Source organism: Rhipicephalus sanguineus, chromosome 3, assembly GCF_013339695.2.
Source record: "Rhipicephalus sanguineus isolate Rsan-2018 chromosome 3, BIME_Rsan_1.4, whole genome shotgun sequence".
NCBI lineage: Eukaryota > Metazoa > Arthropoda > Arachnida > Ixodida > Ixodidae > Rhipicephalus > Rhipicephalus sanguineus.
In genome coordinates, this window is record NC_051178.1 from 169,481,683 (window position 1) to 169,487,703 (window position 6,021).

A 6,021-nucleotide genomic window follows, 5' to 3' on the forward strand; every position below is an offset into this window, starting at 1 on the left:
TGGCAGCACATATCGATCAATAAATTCATATTCAAAAGCAACCAGCTCCAACTTACAATTAGCAAACTTAGTTCTTGATAATTTTTTTATTTTGAAATCAAACAGTGCTATATAAGTTTGAAGCCGCGCAGTTCCACCCCATGTAACGGCTTCCTTTCCGCTACAGCTGAACAGTTTGACTTTATGATCATGTCAGCGAAGCACTCTCGAGAAGAGCACAAGCATCTCAACTTTCTTGCCTTTCAGCCTGCTCATCCGGCTCCACTATGTACCACGCGCGCGGGGAACCAAGTTTATTCTGCAATGAGTTCGCGCTGTTGATTTTATACTATCGATACTCGATAGCGCTATCGATAGTGACTCAGCTATCGATAGTATCGCTAGTACCATCGATAGTTCTGCATCACTAGTAGGCAGACATTTGTTTTGGGGGGAGCGGGGGGGGGGGGGGCACGCCCTTGATCCGACGTGGGGTCTGGTCAGGTAAGTGTCGAGTGGTCGGCTGTCATTTTGTGCTCTTTATCCCAGAAAAAAACTTGAAAGGGGGGGGGGGAGAGACACGGGCCGGGTGTGCCACCACCTGGCTAGGTTCTTATTATATCTATTGAGCGATTCTTTTATAACTGGCCTATTTCATAGGGCTTTAATTTTGTTACAAATTATCCGATTTCAGTGCGGTTTGTGGTAAAAGATTAAGTAAGGATATAAATTTATTGGCTCTTCCCTTGTCTTGACGTGCAACACCGAAAAAAAAAGATGAATATGAAATAACGAAAACCGCGACATTCCGCGGAATTCCATGCAATTAAGATCCGCATAACGTTGAAATCAGAACAGTTTGACGTTTCGGATGGCCATTTCAACACCTGCTGCAGGGTAAGTGATTTATAACTTTTACAAACCTTTACGAGCCACGTTTGGCATGCCGCGCGAGTCAGAGTTTTTAACAACGTTTTATAGGCGCAAGCCTTCCTTCTTTGCATAGAATTTCCGCGGTTTTCGTTACTTCAGATTTGTTCTTTCTTTTTCGGCCTTGTACGTTAAAAAAGGGGAACAAGCCATTAAATTTTCGACCTTCCTGGGTCGTTTGCCGCAACCCGCATTAAAATCAGATTTCAATTTGTAAGAAAACTACAGCCCCATGAAGTATAGGTCAGTTCTGAAAGAATCACCGTGTATAATGATTCCCCGACAGCACAAATTTTGTTTATTGATGTGAACGCGTGCATGTCTGCTCCTTGTGCAAACAGTTCATGTGGTGCATTACGTTTGACAATAACATCGTCGATTAGTCCTGAGAAGTCTACCATCAGTTGGGGTGCACTATATATCCGCTCACAGACCACGAGCGCCCGGCCCGCGGATCGCATGTTCTCACAATTTCGCCCTTATTTGCACGGTAATAAAAGAAAAAGAAGTGAAACCCTTATAAACTCGTTCAAAAATCACGATTTCATTCATAATTAAGAAAGAAATATTTAGGAACACCGTCGGCAATTGTAGTTTAATGGTAGCATCGCCATGGGGGCTGTCATTAATGCGCCGTTGCATTATTGAGGGAGACCTCTCTGAAATAATGAACTGCTCGGGGAACCTAGAGCTTTGTTACCACAACGCTCAAGCTTTCCACAAATGTTCCCAAATGAGTATCTTTCATGTATTCATATTGATAGTTTCGTTTACTTGAGAGATGGAGGTATCAAACTTTAGACTTGGATATGCGCTGTTTTTAAACAATAACGACGAAGACGACGCAGACACTAACAGAGGTAAACGGAACAAAGCGCATATCCAAGACTTCGACATGAACTAGCCCCAGTCATCGCCTTACTATCAATCTTTAAACCGCGCTGCCCAGTTCAACAGGCTCAACAGGCGTCTCAGACACTTCACGTCCAGCATTTGCCAACCATGCAGTCCAAATTTTGTCTCTTTGTTTAGTCCGCCGCGGTAGATCAGTGGCTACGGAGCTCAGCTGCTGACTCGAAGGTCGCCGGTTCGATCCCGGCCGCGCTGGTCGCATTTCGGTGGAGGCGAAATGGTAGAGGCCCGTGTACTGTGCGATGTCAGTGCACGTTAAAGAGCACCAGACGGTCGAAATTTCCGAAGCCCTCCACTACGGCGTGCATCATAATAATATCGTGATTATCTATCTGGTCATATCTGGTTAAACCCCAGATATTATTTATCTCTAGATTTAATATCTCGAACAGCGAAGCATGCACTGTTACTATGTGTACCTTACAGATGAAGTGGCGTTGTCTCCACCAAGAAACCTCTAATTGGAACGACGACTGGCAGCAAAAGTATCACGTACACTGTGTACAAGATGCATGTTGAAAAGGCTCAGGATTGAAGCGCACAGAAAAGAGAAGGAGCGATGGAAGCGAATTGGCAAGCCGTAGATTGGCAAGCCTGAAAACCGCGCACTGCAAGCACCTATACCACCAATGTTGCAGCAAAACTGCACGTATGCAAACGAAGAATAGCACATAACTTGTTGCAATAATTTATTGTCCATTATTTCATAACCTCACATGACGTGTACACATGCTGTTCGGTACGAACACGTATACGCTCGCATAAGTTTACGATTGACGTGAACACACGACTTGCGTCGACACCTCCTTAAAACTGGCCCAAGACGAAACCACGGAAGTTAATTACAGGGTTACCTTATAAAAACCTAAATATCTTCATCTTGCAACCAACCGTCCGCCTTTTTCGGGACAGCACTGAAAAACAATGGCACGGCCAAGCTTGCGAACAAGAACCGACTGGAAAGTCGGTAGCGCCTTCTATAAGCACAAGCAAAACGCAACGTGCAAACATTTTCACAATTCGATGAACTTTTTTTCTTTCTGAAATAGCTACGCTCATCAGGCCAAAAATATAAATACATTCGTACATTCACAACACTTTCGTAACAGCAGAAACATACAGATACCTTTACACTCTGTGCACGAAACAACAGTTTTGGTCACTTTAATATCGGCATCGCTTGTCTTACACATCACTGTATACGATGAGAATACAGAGTCACAAATGCTCTTTATTATTATTTTTTATCCGTTGAATGTAAAAACATACTAGTCTTGAGCACACACAAGTGCATAACCTTTTAGTAGACCACCTGGGCCCCGTATTCAAGAAAGCAGCTTACGCTTGAATAGTTTGTATAAGGGGAAAATTCAGCCAATTCAGTCTGGACATATTAGCGAAAGCGCAAAGCCAGTTGTGAACGAAAGAACTTCAGAACGAAAAAATTTTGTAAATTAAGTGCTTGACCTGAAGCTGTACGACACACGAAACGGCACAGAAGGAGCATCTCTGCTTGTGGGTGTGCCGAACTCTACAAGAGGCAAGACCGACGGGTGAGTGGCCCATAGATTACCCTCACGCAGCTCTGGAATCTTTCCTAGCTTTGGCCAGGGAATTCTCGCTATTCCCGCGGTTGTATTTTAAACGGTGAGCGCCTCCAGCTTACAACAAACTCCGTCTCCTTTATCACTCACCGTATTATGTCAAATAACCATCTTCTCAGTAACCAAGAAATTTGTCAGTCAATCAATTCTACAGAAATCGGTGTCTTTTCTTTCACCGATGCAGAAGGGCAATCTTTTTCTTTTGAGTTCCTGGCGTGAATGCTGACCAATGCGAGGCACGCCAGCCGGGGTAGAGTTATGTTATATAGTAGTATATAATACAGATGTGTAACGCTATAGGTAAATGTTATATTCCATTCGCGTACTTATCGTCAACATTTGCGGGGATCACAGTAAATGTGGGGCTGTTTTGCAGTGAAGTGGACACTGGATATGTGAGCGTCGAGGGACGCGTAGCCTCGGTATACACCGTTCCATAGATGGCTCCTTGGGCGCCGCCATAATCATTTCTAGGCTGCTCTAAATAGGTGTGACCCCCAAAAAATGCACTGCCGAGACTGTGACGTCAGCCTTTGTACACCCTCGCGCAGCCCAGCTTGGCGGTGTTTTTTCTCTCCTGCGAAAAGGTATATACGTTTGTCTTCTTCGGCGCAGCCCAGACTTGAACAGTAGAGTAACGTGCAAGGGCTCACGGACTGGATTACTGCGTTATAAACTAGTGGCGGTAATAACACGACGCAGGCGTCAAATACTTTCGACTTCCAAAAAATTTTATCTACAGAGGCGGGCATCTAACTGTTCTATTTTCGGGGAAGTTTTAGAAGGTACCCAGTTCGGCTTCTGCTCTCGGCTTTTCGACAATAAAATTCCCTTTGTGTCAATAGTTAACGTGTTTAACTCGATTGCGAGTTGTGGCCCCGCATGTGTTTACTTATATATTTAATACACATGTGTTTGACTCAGAGCCATTCAGCTATAAAAAAAGGCTCACCTGTCTGCAAAGCACAGGTAATTTTATTATCCGTTATCGACGCACGTGAAAAAGGAATGTTTTTCAACATAACTACTGCGCTATGTGCCACTATCAACGGGGTTTGACTCTGACATTGCACTGCGCTTGCGCGTCAGAAAAATGACAGAACGCTAGTGACGTCTTTAACGCTGCTTTGATAGAGTGGCTTACTGACGTGAAAACGCAGTAGCGAGGCAATGAATCATGCCAGGAATCCAGCTTTAGTGTAAGCAATAGCATGCACAAAGTGTATGACGTTTCGATGGAAGCATCACGTTGACATAAATAGAGAAAGAGAAAAAGAGAGAAAGAGAGGGGGGGAGGTAACGGGGAGCACGCCGTTGCTCGCTGGAGAAAACGTGCTATATACTGCGTTTTCGTTCTCGTAGCATACACTAAGCTTCTGAGGACGCTGTTTTTTCAATACATGTACATTGCCCTAAAATTTCGTTCGGAAGCGACAGGAGTAGTGGTTTGTTCCTGCGAGCAGCTGACGTTACCCGGTAGCGTTGCTATGTTTTATTATTACGTGTATGTTATAGACAGTAGCCTTGTTGACACACCTGTGTGGCTTCCACGTCGGAAATTAAAAAAAAAAAGAACACGCTTCTAGCAGTGATTCTTTCGGCCGCGTTTTTGAACACACTGCAAAAATGGGAGCGGGAAACGAACGCGCACTGATTTCGCTGCCGTAAACATCGAAACAGCCTTTTCATCGAGGTTTTCGAAAATAAAAGGACAACTTAATAAAAGCAGAGATAAAACAAACAGATGAAAAATATTTTAAAGAGACAGCTTGCAACAGGTTGCAGATCTTCGTCCGTAACATAAAAATACTATATATTGAGCAATCTTTTTTGTTTTTCTTATGGGACGAAACATAAACGACTTAATTGCACTGAATTACTCTTAAATGAGCAGCTTTTATGGGCCCTCTATGTATGATGCGGAACAGTTCAGACACCGGCTTGACGACATTATTCACTGAACACAACTTATAAAGTCGTCATCCGAACCTGTATTTACCTAGAGCGCTTGCTTTAGAATTGTTCGTAAGAACAAGTTCCGGCCAATCCTGTGATGCTGAACATATTTTTGGCGATCGAAGGCGATGGGTCAGTGGCAAAGAGCAATTACGAATGATAATTACAGATGGCTTGCGCTGACGTCACTGAAACCGCCATGTTGGTGCACTGCATGGTAGGACGCGAGGTGTTTGTGACGTCTCGTTAGTGCTATCATTGCATCTCTTCCAAGTTATTTTGTTATTGACGCGTAGAGGCCAATAAAAATGTGGCCACATCGTTATCATATTGATGCATCTTAAGCGCAGTGTGATTATACTGCCTTCCGTAGCGTTGTGGGGAACCGATACACAACAGTTCGCAGCATAGTCCTTAACAATTCTTCTCATTTCATTTGCACAACGGCCACTGGTATTCAACATGGGATACAACACGAATACGCGCTTTATGCCTTGCAGAAAGTTGGGCGAGTTCGTTACCGGCGCTGTGAAACGTATCAGCAGCGTTAGGGAGGATGGGATACACAACGCGTTTGTACGGCTTGTGCATCCGTCATATTTCTAGCATTGTGTTTAACATTTTTCGCAACGCTCTCATG